The sequence below is a fragment of the Macaca nemestrina genome, chromosome 15 (assembly GCF_043159975.1).
Source record: "Macaca nemestrina isolate mMacNem1 chromosome 15, mMacNem.hap1, whole genome shotgun sequence".
NCBI lineage: Eukaryota > Metazoa > Chordata > Mammalia > Primates > Cercopithecidae > Macaca > Macaca nemestrina.
In genome coordinates this window covers 83825152-83843789 of record NC_092139.1, presented here as the reverse complement: position 1 = coordinate 83843789, position 18638 = coordinate 83825152, and the positions used below count along the sequence as shown (strand labels likewise).

At 44.9% G+C, this 18638-nt stretch overlaps 1 pseudogene; it reads left to right on the top strand.

Annotated features, from left to right (window-relative positions):
- Positions 1-8138: 8138 nt before the first annotated feature.
- Positions 8139-9434, top strand: LOC105480770 (tubulin beta-8 chain-like; annotated as a pseudogene).
- Positions 9435-18638: the final 9204 nt, after the last annotated feature.

Genomic DNA, 18638 nt, shown 5'->3' with positions numbered 1-18638 from the left:
CTCAACAGCAGGAAATCAGTTAGAATTATTTAACAATTTAATTATGGCTGGGAGCGGTGGCTCATGCCTGTAATCCCAGCAATTTGGGAGACCAAGGTGGGCAGATCACTTGCTGTCAGGGGTTTGAGACTAACCAGGACCACATTTTGGTAAACATACCAAACGCCATCAAACAAAATGGACAAAATTCCTGAGAAATACAGTCTATCCTTGAGGAGTAGACTTGCTGTGTTAGAGGCATGGTTACCAAGCTTCTAGTTTAATAAACATGACTAGAATATTCTATCTTAATACGAGTAGCTAGATACTCACAAGGCATCTAGAAAGTTAATACTAATGGTCTGAAAATAGCCACATTTTTTAGCTGGCCACAAATTACAATTGCAGAATATTTATGGTCATACGAGACATCTTCCACCAAGCTTGAAAAATGTATAAATGTCCTAGGAGTACAGCAGTTTTTCTTAAAGATAATATTGATGAGCTAGCTTAGGTCAACGGGTTAATGGTCAATGTCAAAACCAATAGCCCCTGACTTTAGTGAGTACATCTGAACCTTCCACGTTTAATTATAACTCTTTCTCTTTGTAGTTACTTATAAGTAGAGGCACTAACAGAAGACAATGCATTCCTGCTCTTGTTTTCTGAGGGTGTCCAACTCTGTAATGGAGTCATTTCTAAGAAACTTGTTTCTTTCACTGTGCTCTCTGACTCACCTCAAATTTTTTCCTGCACGAGATCTAATATCCTACTTTGTGGTCTGTATCAGGATCCTTTTCTAGCAACACTTTTCAGTGACACCATGGAGGGACACCAAGACCAGACCCCCACTCCAAGGAAAACAATCCACATAGAAGCAATCAGCTGGCAAGTGGGTCGCCTTTTAGAGTCGTGAAGCCATTCAGGTGGGCAAGAATGATTATCCACTATTACTTAAGTGAGAGGCCCTAGGGTATAATGTTAGGGTGAGAGACTCAGCCCAAAAAGTTAGAGAGCTGGGGGTGTCATACTCAGATTAGAGGCCAAGATCCCAAGGTTAGATGCCCTGGGGTACATTGAGAAGAATGAGTTTGGCTAAACAAGATGTTTGCCACTTTCTCTTTTTGGACTGTCCACCTTGTGCTCTCTGTCCCTCACCTGAGTGCTCTGCCTCTTGTCACCTTTCTGCTCACCACCTCTGTTTTATGGTAGCCTATAGGCTGCCCCAGGAAAGAGGCCCCAAACAGTTTAGCTTTTACTTTCCTCAACGATCCTCTAACTTTTAGCTGATTGCTTATTTAATTTGCCACTGCTCCAAGTGACACTGAAAAAAACAGATGTCTGGGAACCTAGTATTTTGGTACCTTAGTTATCAGAAAAAATCAACAATAACCTCTCCATCATTATGACTAGAAGTTGAAATGTGGTATTTAACAGCCCTACATGATAAGTTCAGATATGCCTGTTTAGTGACAGGCTCTTTTATTACAAACCCCTGCAAACGATTAGGCTCAAGATGGAGAACATGAGACTTTTTCTTAACAGTTTTCTCTCATTTCTTAACCATAAGGTCATCTTTGATGAGCTGGTATAGGGCAGCTGGACTCTTCTTTCTAAACCCAGCATGTCACTTTTTCCCTGAAAGAGTTTTGTCAGTTTTGTCATAGCAGTGTGAAAATGGACTCATACATTACAACATACAAGTTACAGCCTTCCCATTTCCCCTGTTCAATATGACTCCATTTTTTTTGCAGCTTAATTTGTTTTATAGAAGAGAAACTAAGTGGGAGGAAATACATTATATACAGGCTTCTCTGATGCTTGGTCAGGATAAAAAACTAAAATGGGCTCCTATATGTATGATGGAGGAAAAGACAAAATAGGGACAGCAAATAATTGATTACCCTTCTAATGCGAGTGCCTCTTAATATTAGGCTTTTCTCAGCTGGGGCTGAACTCTCCCCTGCCAGTCCAAGCACCCCATAAGAATACAGTCAGACTCCTTCCAGTTCTGGTGAGGTGTGCAGCATGTTATTCATTCCTTCTAGTTTTCCACGGTTATCTAGTGTCCAGTCATCATCTTCCCCCTGCCCTTCGAGTCCTATCTTACATACATACCCCACTCTCGAAACACCCGAGCTTCCCCAGAACAACACACAGTGGGGCCTCTTGTCAGCTGTCAAAGCTGAATTTTTGGCCTCTCTGGGAAGTGACAGATGATAATAGGGACACTATATAGGTATATGTACCCTTTTCTATGTCTGAATTAACCATATGCAAGGAAAAACTAAAACAGTGTTCAGAGGTTCCGGGAAAATTCACAGACAAATTTAAGCAGGCAAGATTTGCATATATTTATGTTTACCTGCTGCATGGTAGAAAAGCAGTGTATTACGAGAGTGGCTAGAGCACCTGCTAATAGGGTGGCAGCCTGTAACCAGGGACGTGGCACCTATCAGGTAGGAGGCACAGCAGTGCCTGACCAGGACCCAAAAGAGAACTAGAATCTAGAAAAGAGAAATGAATTAGGAAAAAAGTGGGATATATAGAGAAAAAATTATGATCATTTGACTCCTTGAAGGAATAAAAAAAAAAAAGTGTGATAAAGCTTTTTAATTTTTATAAAGTCTGGAAAATTACTCAGGGGAAAGATGAAAACCTAGCCTTATTACTAGGGTGGATAATTTAGACTTTGAGGAGATACACTAACACTGACCCTGACTCCAAGAAGGGACAGGCATTCCTAGGAGTTTATTTTATAGCCCAGTCTGCTTCTGATATCTGCAGGAAGCCGCCAAAAGCAGCTTTAGGCTTTCAGACTCCCATGGATCAGCTTTTAGACTTGGATTTTGCAGCTTTCCATCACAGGAATAGGGCAGAGAAAACACAAAATAAAGCAAATCTCCAAAGAGGCCCTGCTTCTAGCTGCAGCCTTGTGCTCTCCACCACTTCAGAGGCAGTCCTTTAAGCCCTGGCCCTCGCAGAGGAAGTGAGAAGGTAAAAGTCTCAGTCTGTGCCTCTGGGCCACTGTGCCTTGGATATAAATCAATGTGCCTTCTGTAAGACGGTAGGCCGCTGCCGAAGCAAATGCACTGCGCTTCCAAGGGAGCCACCATCAGAGCCCAGCAGATCCAAAAGTGATAGGGCCTGATACTTCCTGCCTCCGCTCCCATTGGACTGTTAGCTATTGAGAGATGGAAGAGCCTCAGGTGACTCTTAAAGTGGCAGGTAGGAGTGTTAACGTCTTATTAGGTATGGGAGCAGATGATTCCGTCCTGATTCAATACAATGGGCTCCTGTCTTCTCATGATGGACAAGCCCAAACACAACTTCTAAGTTGTCCTCCAGAGCCTCTGGGTTTCTCACCTGCCTTTTTAGTACTGTCTGAATGCCTGACCTCTTACTGGGGAGAGATTTATTGACTCAGGAGACCAAGTCATGGTCACCTTCACAGATCATAAAGCATAGGAAGTGTTACTTTTGTTCCCAACCCCTCACGGGAAAAAAGAAGTTGAGAATGAGTTGTCACATTTACCACATGAGGTGTTGTCTCAAGTAAATCTTGAGGTTTGGGCCACACAGGCTCTGGGAAATGCACTAAACACCTCCTCCATTCAAATCCAACTTCAGCCTAGTGCTCCTCGCCCTCGGAAGAGACAATACATTTTAAGGCAAGAAGCATGAGGGGAAATTCAACCCCTTATTGCCAAATTCTTGCCATATGAGTTATTAAGGCCATGAGAGTCTCCTTACAATACTCTCATGTCACCAGATAAAAAGGCTAATGGGAAGTACAGATTTGTTAGAAACCTTACAGCATTAATAAATGCAGTTGTCTCCATACACCTCATTGTCCCCAATACTTACCAAGTCCCAGGGGATGCAAGCTGGTTTACATCCTTAAATCTGAAAGATGCATTTTTCTGCATCTCAATGCATCCAGATTCATAATATGTTTGCCTTTGAATGGACTGATTCAGATATACATTCCGCCTCAAAACTAACCTGGACAGCCATCTCTGAAAGCTATTCTGGCATAGCCCCTACTTATTTGAAAATGCTCTAGCTGAGGACTTAGGAAATCTACAATTGGAAAGGGACACAATTATTCAGTATGTAGGCTACTTGCTCATTGCTAGCCCAATTAAAGAAGACTCAAATAATAATACTGTTAAATTGGTAAATTTCCTGGGAACTTGCAGATATAGGGCATCACCATACAGGGCTCGGATTTTGACTCAAAGACTTAATTATTTGAAATCTGTCTTAGCCTCTGGAACTGATCAACATCCCTAGAAGATAAAAAAGTTATTTTAGTCATGTAAGGGTCCCAGTCCAACAAATGACTATGGGCTTTTTTAGGAGATAGCTGGGTACTGCTACTTATGGGTGCCCAGATTTGGACATGTAGCCAAACCTTTATATGATACACTAAAGGGAAAGATTTAGAGGTCCCAGAATGTGAGTAGAACTGCAAGCAAACCTTCAATACTCTCAAGGAGAAATTGGGCTCTGCTGCAGCTGTGGGAGTCCCCAAGTTGGATGAACCATTTTTTTCTTTATGTGGCCAAAAAGCAAGGCATAGGCCTTGGGTAATCTTGCCCCAAAACTGGGGGACATTCCAAGGCCAGTAGCCTAATTTTCTAAGCAGATAGATGAGGTGACCTCAGGGTGGCCTTGATGTCTTAGAGCTATTGCTGCTACCACTTTTCTCGTAGGCAAAGCTAATAAACTAACATTAGAACAGCACCTACAGGTTTTTGACCCCACACCAAGGGGAGGTGGTCCTAGAAGCTAAAGGGCACCAGTGGATAATAGGAGAATATTTATGAAAGTATCAGGCCTTATTGCTAGACACTCCAGACATAACCCTTAAAGCCTGCCAAACCATAAACCCAGCTACTTATCTGCCAGAGTCCACAGGTGCTCCCAGCCTTTCTGGCATACACGTTGTATTAGTCTGTTCTTATGCTGCTAATAAAGACATATCTGAGGCTGGATAACTTATATAAAAAAAGAGGTTTAATTGACTCACAGTTCCACATGGTTGGGGAGGCCTCACACTCATGGCAGAAGGCAAATGAGGAGCAAAGTCACATCTCTTACATGGCAGCAGGCAAAAGAGCTTGCGTAGGGAAGCTCCCCTTTATAAAACCATCAGCTGCAATCCCAGCACTTTGGGAGGCCAAGGCGGTGGATGACCTGAGGTGAAGAGATGGAGGCCAGCCTGGCCAACATGGTGAAACCCCGTCTATACTAAAAGTACAAACATTAGACAGGCATGGTGGTGGGTGCCTGTAATCCCGGGCTGAGACAGGAGAATCACTTGAACCCAGGAGTCAGAGGTTGCAGTGAGCCAAGATCATGCTACTGCACTCCAGCCTGAGCAACAGAGCAAGACTGTGTCTCAAAAATAAATAAATAAATAAACCATCCGATCTCATGAGGCTTATTCACTGTCACAAGAACAGCATGGGAAAGACCCATCCCCCGATTCGATTACCTCCCACTGGGTCCCTCCCACGATATATGGGAATGATGGGAGCTACAATTCAAGGTAAGATTTGAGTGGGGACACAGCCAAAGCATATTACAGGTCATGAAACAAATTTGTTCTAGCAGGCCAGACTTAAGACAGATGAATCCCTTGACCATCCCAAGGAAGAGTGGTTAACAGATGCAAGTTGTTTTATGCATCAGGAAAACAGGAGGGCTAGATATGTTATTATTAGTCAGCACAAGAGAATCAAGGCACAAGCCTTGCTAGCCTCTACCTCAGCTCAAAAAGCTGTGTTAATTGAACTTACTAGGCCCCTGCAGTTGGGAAAGGATTTAAAAGTTAACATTGACACTGATTCCAAGTATGATTTTTTAGTGCTTTATGCTTATGCTGCAATTTGGAATGGGTAGGGACTCCTGACCCCCAGGGCTTTTCCATGCAACATCATGCAGATTTTGAGCTTGTTAAAATGCTGTTTTGCTGCCAAAAAGTGACTATAACTAGTTGCTGAGGACATCAAAAGAGAGACTGACCATGTAAAAGGAAATGCCCTTGTAGATGCCCCAGCCAAGGCCCCTGCACTGAATGGGCCAAGAAACAAAGGAATTCTTTGTTTCTGTTAATGTCTCATTTGTTTATAGGGGTAAATCTTTTCAAGACACTAAAACAGGTGATTCAACCCTGTGAGCTCTGTGCCTGACATGACCCAAACGGCCAGCAATTTTCTTCTTCTCCAGTTAAACCTGTCCAAAAATTGAGGAACCTATCCAGGTGAGAACTGGCAACTCTAATTTACTCACATGCCTTTCTGCAGGAGATTCAAATGTTTGCTAATGCTTACTGATACCTTCGCTGGTTAGATCGAGGCATTCCTCACCCCATCTGAAAAGTGTTTACCAGAAGAAATAACTCCTCAGTTTGGGTCATCTAAAAGCCTGCAAAGTGACAATGGCCCATCTTTCACAGCAGGCCTATCCCAACACCTATGCTCAGCTTTAGGAATCCAATATGACCTTCACTCTGCATGGAGACCGCAGTCCTCTGGAAAGGTGAAGGGGCTAATCCTACTCTAAAGAAGACTAGCTAAACCAGAGGCCTATCTCTAACACCCATAGCTTACTGTGGGTTTGAACTGCTCCAAAGTCAAACTTACAATTAAGTCCTGTCGAGTTAACATCTGTGGTCTTTCCTAACCACAGATCTCCTAATAGATGAAAAGGCTCATCAATTACAAAAAAATATGTCATCGGTCTAGGACAGTTGCAAAGGCACTCTGTGAATATGGAAACAAGAGGCTTTGGAAAATTCAGTTTCAGGTCAGCTAGGGATTTAGTCTTACTAAAGACGTGGGAGGAAGTTCTCCAGCTGACCAGCTTTCCCCAACGTGGAAAGGACCACAGCAAGCCCACCTGAGCTCCCCAATGGACGTTCAACTCCAAGGGATTCACAGGTGGGTACACCTGTGTGGAAGTAAAGCTGTTGCTTCTTCTGGGAGCCCAATCCGAGGCTGAGGCACGTGGGCACCCGGCTATGTAAGGGTTGGCGGAGGGCGTGCTGGGTCACTGCGCATCTGCTACTCCTTCTGGCCTTTCTCCTACTGCTCTAATCCCACCTTGGCCATGGGGGAGATTATGCTCATGCAGATCCGGCAATGCGGGAACAACTTCGGCACCAAGGTTGGCATCCGGGGCTCTGAGGGCCCAGCTCGGGCCTGCCTGGTGGCCAGGGAAGATGTTGGCAGTAGCAGTGGAGGGGTGGTGCTCCTGCATTGCGACCCCTGGGCTCCCTGCTGGGGACACGGTGGAACTGGGCGACTGGCGAGGCGGCCGGGATGGATCCCAGGGACACGGAGGCTAGGGGTGGGGTGTGGATGAGGCTGGGGGTGGAAGAGGAGCTAGGACAGGAGCTGGGGTGCCTCCAGCTCCCAGGCCTCCGTGACTCAGCCCTGGTCTGTCTGGCCCCTCCAATCTCTTGCAGTTCTGGGAGGCGATCTCTGATGAACATGCCGTCGACTCTGCTGGCACCTACCACGGGGACAGCGACCTGCAGCTGGAGCGCATCAACGTGTACTTCAACGAGGCCAGGGGTGAGACCCCAGTCCTTCTCCGATCGCCCTCCTGGGAATGGCGGCCCTCCCCTCGCTAATGCCTTCCCGCCCCACACAGGTGGCTGGTACATGCCCCGTGCTGTGCTCGTGAATCTGGAGCCAGGCCCCATGAACTCGGTGCTTGGGGCCCTTGGGGCAGATCTTCAGGCCAGACAACTTCATCTTTGGTGAGCTGGCGGGGGGCGGGGCATGGGTGTGAGGACTGGGGTGCGGCTCCTTAGCCAGGGTAGCTCAAAATCTAGGAATGCCCCAAGGTCATTGCTGTGGGAACTGTGGAACCAGGGCCCCTGAACACCCTCCTATCCTCCGAGTCGCTCAATCTGCCTCTCCTAAAGGGGTTTTGGGAGGAAGGCCCAGGTGTCTCCTCGAGGTGTGGAGCTACTGCTGTAAACTCCCTGCAGGGAGCTGAGCTGGGGCCCTGTCTACTGCCTTCCCTGAAAATGGGCAGGAGCCACCTGCAGGAGGTTCTGTTAGCCTGTCTCAGGTTTGACTCCCGACTTGATTTCTAACAGGGGAAGCTGCTGTGACTCTGGGGGAGGGGGGTTCATTTGCTCCACCTCCAGGGTGAATGGCGCTTTCATCTCACATGTGATGCTTGGCCCATTTTGCATTGTGGTGGTGACCACTGATGACGGTATACTTGGCCATCGAGTGACTGGCTGTACTGTCTTACAGGTCAGTGTGGGGCCGGAAAAATCTGGGCCAAGGGGCGCTACACAGAAGGCGCAAAACTGATGGAATCAGTGATGGACGTTGTCAGAAAGGAGGCTGAGAGCTGTGACTGCCTGCAGGGTTTCCAGCTGATCCACTCCTTGGGTGGGGGGACTTGATCTGGGATGGGTACCCTTCTTATTAGTAAGATCTGGGAGGAGTATCCAGACAAGATCATAAACACATTCAGCGTCCTGCCCTCGCCCAAGGGTGTCACACACCGTGATGGAGCCCTATAACACAACACTCTCATTTAATGAGCGCATAGAAAACTCACATGGGACATTCTATTTAGATAATGAAGCCTTACTGGACATCTGCGATAGCACCCTAAAACTGCCCACACCCACCTATGGTGATCTGAACCACCTGGCATCTGCTACCAGGAGTGGGGTCACCACGTGCCTGCACTTCCCAGCCCAGCTGAATGCTAACCTGCAGCAGCTGGCCCTGAACATGGTCCCATTTCCCCGGCTGCATTTCTTCATTCCTAACTTTGCCCCACTGACCAGCCAGGGCAGCCAGCAGTACCCAGCCCTGTCCGTGGCTGAGCTTACCCAGCAGATGTTTGATACTAGGCATATGACAGCCTGCGATCCCTGTCATGGCAGCTACCTAATGGCAGCTGCCATTTTCAGGGGTCGAATACGCCTGAGAGAGGTGAAGGAACAAATGTTCAACTTTCAAAATAAAAATAGTAGCAACTTTGCTGACCATTAAAACAGCCTTCTGTAACATCCCACTCTGGGGGCTAAAAACTTCGACTGTTGCTATTGGGAATAACACGGCCATCAAGGAACTCTTCAAGCGTGTCTCAGAGCAGTTTACAGCATGTTCAGGTGCAGGGCCTACCTCCACTGGTACACAGGCGAAGGAATGGATGAGACAGATTTCATAGAGGCCTAGAGCAACATGAACTACTTAGCCAAACAGTATCAAGAACAGGAGGATGCCACAGCCAAGCAGGAGGAGTTTGAGTGTGTTGAGGAGGAGGTGGCCTAGAACTTTATTTTTCTGGGTAGAGTAGGGAAACTGGATTCTTTAGTGTGTTCTGACAGTCATGTGTCACTACACACTAGTTTGTGTCTTCACCTCTCCTGATGCATTTTAAAGTGTTTTTTAGTATGTGGTTTTGCCTAATAAAGTATTTTCGTAGAATCTGGTTTCACCTCCAACTTCTTTCTCTAGGCTCTTGGCTACTGCTGCCAGATGCGCATAGTTGTCCTGCAAGGCTGAAGCTGTCTGGGCTTATCACACGCCCAGGAACAAGCATTCCAGTGGTTCCAGGAGGGGTCGGCATGGGCTGTGGACATGGTAGTCAGGCTTCACATGAACTTGGGGGTGCCCTGGGCCTTGGGCAGCTACGTGGTGGAAAACCTGTTCCTGAAGGCAAGGCTTGGCTTATCCCATGTACCAAACTTCTAGGGGACCAGCTGGCCCTCTGTTTCTGGAACTTTAAAAGTGATCAGTGACCCTGGTAGACAATAATGTCCCCAGCGTAGGAATGTGATCAGACAGTTGGTTCTGAACCAGCAATGAAGGGTGGGCAAGTAGGACCCCAGCCGTTCCATCATCATGATGGCCTGGGTGTGTCCATGTGGCCTCATTCTCTTAATGAGGTGGGCATGGGACATCTGGCAGGGACCAGTGGGCAGGAATCAAGCCCAGTGTATGCTCACATGCACTGAACCTTATGTAGAAGGGGATTAGGTCCTGGGGGCCGTAGATGGTGGTTGCTGGGCCTGTGTGCTCGGGGCAGTCTCTCCAAAGGCACAGATGGGGTTTCTGAACAGGACCTGGGGAGAGAGGCAGGTGCTCACAAGTGCCGCTTCCCCTAACTGGCAATCAGTGAGAAAAACACCAGAGTGGAGGTCTGACCCGCCCCAGTCTGGAGGGCTGATGTCCTCTGGAAAGGTGGCTAATGCGCACCGTCTGCTGCCTCTGTCCCCCACTCCAGAACTTCAGGGCAACAATAATCCAAGATCATCAGGATGAGACTTGTGGTGATAGGTCCTTTAGCTGGGCAGAGTCTCCTCCCCAGGCTTCTTGGGGAGCTCGGACTTCAAAGCCTGCTTTGGGGAAGCTGTCAAATAAGAGATAGGTGTGTGAGCTGGGTGCTGGGCAGCATGCCAGGCCAGTGCTCTTCAACCTGGCTCTTGTAGAACTTGTCCATGCCCTGTGTGATGACCTCTTGGTAATTCCCACCCCCCACCCCCCACCCCCATCACACAGATAAGATGAAGCCAGCATAGCCTGGGGGTGGGCAGATGTACGGGTTCTAGCCCACTTGGGCATACCCACCTGCCTCAGATGTGTCAGGGAAGACAGGCGAGGCCCCTTTCTTTTTGTTCTCTGAATGTTGGCAATGGCCTATTACATCCAAATGGGAACAGGCAGGCAGGAGAGTGCCTCATCTCAAAGGAAGTGGCTCCTGGAAGCATCTGGAAGGTGGGAGAGGTCCCCCACACTCCCCCAGCCTGTTCTCAGAGCAGGAAAAGGGGCCTCAGCGACAGTCCTCCTCAGTGACTCTCACTCTGAGGGGTGTCCTTGCCCAACCCAGGTGTGCATCCATCTGAGATGGCCTTGCGTGGGGCCTGGTTGGGAAGATTCAGCTGTAGCAACCGCTGGAACCTGCCCACACCTAGTGTCTCCACTCACGCGTGGGATTAGATGTTCCTCCCTCCTGTAGGGGTACAGCCAGAGTGGCGGAGGGGGCAAGTCACTGCTGCAGTTCCCACCTGGCTCTGAGTGGGGGTCAGGCTTGGTGCCCATGTACTTCCCAGTTACCTGGTTCCGTCTGGGGGCTTCATGGACAGGAGTGGTGCTTTTCCAGGCCCTTTTCTATATGCTAGCTTCAGGCCCAGGTTTCCCAAGTTTCTGGAGCCCCCCTCCCAACCTGGCAAGCATGGCCTGTTGTAGGGGAAGGACATCAAGCCTATAGGCAGCAGAACTTGTCTGGGTATGTTCTCTGCCCCTGGAGGCCCCGGGTTGTTTACCTCTTTGGGTGAGAGTTGGCTTAGGACCTCAACATTCTTGTAGAACTTCAGAACTGTACAGACAGCCCATGAGGGAGCAGGGGCTGGGACTGGCAGCTAACCAGTGTAGTGGGGGTTGTAGGGCTCAGTTTGGTCTTGCAGGGAATTCAGGGAGGTTTGGATTTGCTGAAGCTCTATGAAGCTTGGGCTTGGAAATGGAAACAGCATGGAGCCGGGGCCCTTCTGCACACTGGAGTCTGCGGAGTTGCCCCCTTGTGCATCCATAGGTGTTCCCCACCTGGAGCACAGCTGTGAATAGAAGCCGGGAGAGCTGTGGAGGGAAGAGGAGGCAGAAGGAGTCTCAGGGCAACCCCAGCAGCCAGGCAGGGCCTCTGCAAGTGAGATGCAGATCCAGCCTGTTGGCCAGTAAGCAGCTGCTTGGCTGGCTGCAGATCACCTGACCTCTGCTCACCAGTAGATGGGGGTTGCGGAAGCCCTTATCTTCTGGGACTTCAGTAGCTTGAAGGGGCAGCACACACCACATGCTAAGAAAGCGCCTAACTCAGGCAAGCTTTTCCAAGAGCACCACATCATATTAACATCCGACCTGTAGAGGACACCACCAAATCTCTCCATCTCTCATTCCAACTGTAGGAAAAGGGAGTCTTCTGTCCTAGGGGAGCAAGCACAGGCATATCTATGCAGTGGGCACACGGTCCAGCTTGGGGAAAGGCCCTTGGATACATGCTGGTTTCACCAACCATCTATGGGTTGGGTTTGGCCTGGATTCCTGAACTCCAGGAGGCCAGTACCCCCTGCATGGGACAGGACTGGGAGGTGGGTGGGAGGGCTGAGCTTTGAGGGAAGCCATTATTTGGCCTCATGGGAAATGGTGCAGGTGGTTGTTGGTGGCTCAGTTTTGCGGGACCTGGGTGATCACCAGGGAGTAAAAATTGCCTTTATGAGAAATTGCCAAAACTGATGCAAGCTTATGAGTGGAAAAGGTGAATAATGCTGGCAACCGGCTTCACCTGCTCCTTCCCCACAAGTAACTGGTGTTCAGAGGTGGGTTTGACTGCTTCCCAGCCTTTCCTCTTTGCGTGTAGCTGTGTGCATGTACTTTGGTGTGTACACACGTTCCCTGGAGGAGTTACTTTTATTTATTTTTTTATTTGGGGGGACAACGAGTGAGGCAGCCTGACACTTGCTTACCTTGTCTTTCAAGTGTGGAGTCCTCTATGGAGTGGGCATCGGGTACTTGCTAGCTGGCCTCTGCCAGCCGTTTGGCTGCCCCAGTTTCTGCCCTTCACAGACACGCTGGCCACCTGCTGTGACATTCAGTGGCCTTGTTTGCAACTAGCATGATGAGACAAGTGGATAAGGTACATTATAAAACAAAACGCATAAAACATGCAGAGGGAAAGGATAAATGACCATGTGTGTACTGCTCTGCTAAAGTGCATGTCACATGACTGAGAGGACAAACATTTTTTTCACCTGACATGTGGGCCCTGAGGAAGGGCATTTATGTTTTAATTTTTATTTATAAGAGTTAGAAGAAATGCTATCAGGCTTTCTTTTCCATTATCCCCAAATCCCACTTTACCCCCTCAAGTTTACCTACCTCAGAGAGAAAGAGGGGCTCACCTGGTTAATGAGAGCCTGAAATGATTTGAGCCAGGTCACTGTGTAAAGGTCATACTGCTTCTGTCTCCTTGTGCATCACTTGCTCAGCTCACAAATTTCATAGCTGCCTGTATACAGGTAGATGTGTTACCCTCCTAGCCTGCTTTCTTGGTTCGATACATTCCTGAGAGCACGTGAGAGCACTTAAGGTCTAGGCTCGTGGGAGGACTGTTCTGCCCACCTCAGCTCATCTCTCCAGCTCGGCCTGCATGCGTGCCTTCCTCCATCTGATTCCAGAGCAGGGGACGGGAGGTCTCACATCGACCTCAAGTTTATGTGACTTTTTCCACCTCTGCTTTCCCAGACAGCCTCTGCTGTGGGACTTGTAAGGAGATTTGTGAAGTCAGTGTCTACTTTTCTTGTGTGGGTGTTTTATAAATTAGAGCCCTGGAGGGGAATACATGTTACAGGTACTCCAAACCCCTAACCTATAAACATCTAAGCCTGGCCCTTTTTTGGTGGTAAAATACATATAACATAAAACTTACCATTTTAACCATGGTTAAACGAACAGCTCAGTGGCATCCAGTATATTCACAGTGTTGTACAACCATCTCCTTTATCCATATCTACCACTTCTTTATCATCCTAAACTGAAACACTATGCCCATAAATAAGTCTTTGAATAGAAGACGGATGCATTTGATTCCATAAAAATTAAAACTTTCTATGAGAGAAAAATGCCTCAAAGTCAAAAGTCAACATACTGGGGAAATAGATCTGCAACATACATGACAGACAAAATGCTGATTTGGGTTACATATATATATATATATCCTATATATTAAAAGACCAACAGCCAAATTGAAAAATGGATAGGGGATGTAAAGAAACAGTTCAAAGAAACATGTAGATTTTTAAATATTAATTTTTTTTTACTTTGGTAAAATATGTATAACAGAATTTTTTAGAACATGAAGTACAAATACATTGTTGTGCAGCTATCACCACTATTCATTTCCAAATCTGTTTTATCATCCCATAGTGAAACTCTATATCCACGGAACAATAGCTCCCATTTCCCTTCCCCCATCCCCTGGAAACCACATCCTACTTTCTGTGTCTGTGAATTTAACTGCTCTAGGTACATTATAAAAGTGGAAAGCATAGAATATTTGCATTTTTTGTTTTAATCTTTTCAAGGTTTGTGTTGTAGCATGTATTAGAATTTCTTTTCAAGGCTGAATAATACATCATTGTGTATGTTGATCATATTTGCTTATCAATTCATCTGTAGATGGACCTTTGGGCTTTTTCTAGCCTTTGGCTCTTGTGAATGCTGCTATAAACATGGGTGTGCAAATTCACGCTTTCAGTTTTTTGGGGTATATACCCAGATGTGGAATTACTGGATCCTATTGTGATTACTGTTGTCCACAGTGGCTGTGCCATCTTACTTTTCCACCGGCGGTGTGCAGGAGTCCTGGCTTCTCCACATCCAGCATTTGCTGTTTTCTGGGGCTGTGTTGTTTGCTTTGATTTGGTGGTGTTGGGTTTTTTGATGGTAGCTGTACTTATATGTGTCAGTTGGTATTGCATTGTGGTTTGGATTTACATTTTTCTCATGATTAGTGATGCTGCGCACCTTATACTGTATTTACTGGTCATTTGTATATCTTCTTTAAAGAAATGTATATTTTAAAACCTTTGCTCATGTTTAAATTTGAGTGTTTTGTTGTTGTCGCTCAGGTCTTTATATAGCCTGGATATTAATTACTTATCAAATATATAACGTGTGAGTATTTTCTCCCCCTCCGTGAATTGTATTTTCAATCTATTCATTGTATCTTCAGATACATAAAAGCTTTTCACTTTAAGTTCTTTTCATGTATGTTGTTTGTTGCTGTTGTTGTCTGTGCTTTCACTGTCATATCCTAGAAATTATTACCAGATTCTATGTTATGAAACTTTTTTCCTATGTTTTCTTCCAAGGGTTTTATGGTTTCATCTCTTACAATTAGATGTTTGGTCCATTTGAAATTAAGTTTTTTATGTGGTGTAAAGTAAGGGTTTCCAGCTTCATTGTTTTCCATGTAAATATTTGTTTGTTAACACCATTTAAAAAATACTATCCTTTCCCCATTGAATAGTTTTGGCTCCCTTGTTAAAAATCATGACCACATTTTTTGGTTCTTTATTTCTATTGCGTTGGTCTTTATGTCTGTCTCTATGTTGATACAACATTGTTTTGGGTACTGAAGCATTGCAGTAAGTTTGAAACCAAGAGGTGTTAGTCCTCTCACTTTGTTAGTTTTTTTTTTTTTTTTTTTTTATAGAAACAAAAACTTTATTTAATATCAGAAAGTGGGCTAAAAATACAAAAATAAAGAAAAAATGTGAGTGCACTATAAAATCTAATCCTTTTCTCTTTTCTTCCCCTGTTGGCCCATAGAGCAATTCCCCATGCAACAGCTCCAGTGCTGATGTCTGTGTAGCAGCAAGTGACATTACTGGCTCACATAAATTATCCTAAGGGTGGATTGATGGTTGTTAAATCACTACTGAGTCACATCTGTGTTCATCTTATAGAGCTGCAGAGACAAGTATTAGAGCCAATAACTGTGTGTAAGTTGCTGTCTCCGGTTCAGTAATTCCACAAAAGTCAAATCCATCTTGTTTCTTGTGGAAAATATCACAAAATGAGGGAAAGCTCTGCTGCAGCAGGTACATGGGCACATGAGTGCAGCCTAAATGTCTTCTGGGGCCTCTCCAGCCCTCAAGAACAAAGTAAGATTACTATGAAACTGCATAAAACAACAACAACAACAAAAAACTCACTAAGTTAAGTTTCTGCTAATCTCTGAGAATTACCTCCTACCTCCAATTTCTGTGGTTTTACACATGCTACTCTTTCACATCGTTACTTTTATTCTTCCCAAATATGGGTGTCCACAAAGCTCTCAATAAGTATATCATGAATTTCAGTAAATTTTACTAGAAATGAAAAATAAAGAGAGAGTGGGTTTACTGCCATCTGACCTCTAAATTATATACATTCCCCTCATTTCTCTTTCTTATACCCTTCTCCCATTTAAAAAAAAAATCAAAGAGTCAAAACATATTCAAAACAAAACACCTCGTCATCTGGAATGCAGATTAATTCCCTCCTCTATAAATGTCAGTATTATCTGACAGTCTCACAATGATTCAAATTCCATCTTAAATTAACCTATCAAGAAATCACTCTCAAATATTGCATGTACTATCAGAAGAATTCTAGTAAATGGGACATTCTCAACCTTATCACTTGTAGTACATATTGATGTACAGCTCACATGTACTCAACACAAGTATAAAGATCTGTACACACATGACAGCCACTAAGCATTTTCTGGAAAACCAGATGATTTCACAAGAGGTTGAAGAGTCAAGAAAGACATTTACTTCCTGGTGTCTGCCTCTAATAAGATTATTCACTTTTTGATGTGGGAGAACTGGCCCAAGTTTGATCCTCTGCTTTTCTCAATATATTTATTCCCTTTTGAAGCTAAACTTTTTCAGTCTTTCATTTTCAGAAATATTGCAGACTAAATAACCCAAGACCACTGCCTCTGAACAAAATCTATTTGTTTTTTTTTTTTTTTTTTTTCTCTTTCATTTCTTTTTTTTTTTTTTTTTTTTTAAATTTATTTATTATTATTATACTTTAAGTTGTAGGGTACATGTGCATAACGTGCAGGTTTGTTACATATGTATACTTGTGCCATGTTGGTGTGCTGCACCCATCAACTCATCATTTACATCAGGTATAACTCCCAATGCAATCCCTCCCCCCTCCCCGCTCCCCATGATAGGCCCCTGTGTGTGATGTTCCCCTTCCTGAGTCCAAGTGATCTCATTGTTCAGTTCCCACCTATGAGTGAGAACATGCGGTGTTTGGTTTTCTGTTCCTGTGACAGTTTGCTAAGAATGATGGTTTCCAGCTGCATCCATGTCCCTACAAAGGACGCAAACTCATCCTTTTTGATGGCTGCATAGTATTCCATGGTGTATATGTGCCACATTTTCTTAATCCAATCTGTCACTGATGGACATTTGGGTTGATTCCAAGTCTTTGCTATTGTGAATAGTGCTGCAATAAACATACGTGTGCATGTATCTTTATAGCAGCATAATTTATAATCCTTTGGGTATATACCCAGTAATGGGATGGCTGGGTCATATGGTACATCTAGTTCTAGATCCTTGAGGAATCGCCATACTGTTTTCCATAATGGTTGAACTAGTTTACAATCCCACCAACAGTGTAAAAGTGTTCCTATTTCTCCACATCCTCTCCAGCACCTGTTGTTTCCTGACTTTTTAATGATCGCCATTCTAACTGGTGTGAGATGGTATCTCATTGTGGTTTTGATTTGCATTCCTCTGATGGCCAGTGATGATGAACATTTTTTCATGTGTCTGTTGGCTGTATGAATGTCTTCTTTTGAGAAATGTCTGTTCATATCCTTTGCCCACTTTTTGATGGGGTTGTTTGTTTTTTTCTTGTAAATTTGTTTGAGTTCTTTGTAGGTTCTGGATATTAGCCCTTTGTCAGATGAGTAGATTGCAAAAATTTTCTCCCATTCTGTAGGTTGCCTGTTCACTCTGATGGTAGTTTCTTTTGCTGTGCAGAAGCTCTTTAGTTTAATGAGATCCCATTTGTCAATTTTGGCTTTTGCTGCCGTTGCTTTTGGTGTTTTAGACATGAAGTCTTTGCCCATGCCTATGTCCTGAATGGTACTACCTAGGTTTTCCTCTAGGATTTTTATGGTATTAGGTCTAACATTTAAGTCTCTAATCCATCTTGAATTAATTTTCGTATAAGGGGTAAGGAAAGGATCCAGTTTCAGCTTTCTACTTATGGCTAGCCAATTTTCCCAGCACCATTTATTAAATAGGGAATCCTTTCCCCATTTCTTGTTTCTCTCAGGTTTGTCAAAGATCAGATGGCTGTAGATGTGTGGTATTATTTCTGAGGACTCTGTTCTGTTCCATTGGTCTATATCTCTGTTTTGGTACCAGTACCATGCTGTTTTGGTTACTGTAGCCTTGTAGTATAGTTTGAAGTCAGGTAGCGTGATGCCTCCAGCTTTGTTCTTTTGACTTAGGATTGTCTTGGAGATGCGGGCTCTTTTTTGGTTCCATATGAACTTTAAAGCAGTTTTTTCCAATTCTGTGAAGAAACTCATTGGTAGCTTGATGGGGATGGCATTGAATCTATAAATTACCTTGGGCAGTATGGCCATTTTCACGATATTGATTCTTCCTATCCATGAGCATGGTATGTTCTTCCATTTGTTTGTGTCCTCTTTGATTTCACTGAGCAGTGGTTTGTAGTTCTCCTTGAAGAGGTCCTTTACATCCCTTGTAAGTTGGATTCCTAGGTATTTGATTCTCTTTGAAGCAATTGTGAATGGAAGTTCATTCCTGATTTGGCTCTCTGTTTGTCTGTTACTGGTGTATAAGAATGCTTGTGATTTTTGCACATTAATTTTGTATCCTGAGACTTTGCTGAAGTTGCTTATCAGCTTAAGGAGATTTTGGGCTGAGACAATGGGGTTTTCTAAATATACAATCATGTCATCTGCAAACAGTGACAGTTTGACTTCTTCTTTTCCTAACTGAATACCCTTGATTTCTTTCTCTTGCCTGATTGCCCTAGCCAGAACTTCCAACACTATGTTGAATAGGAGTGGTG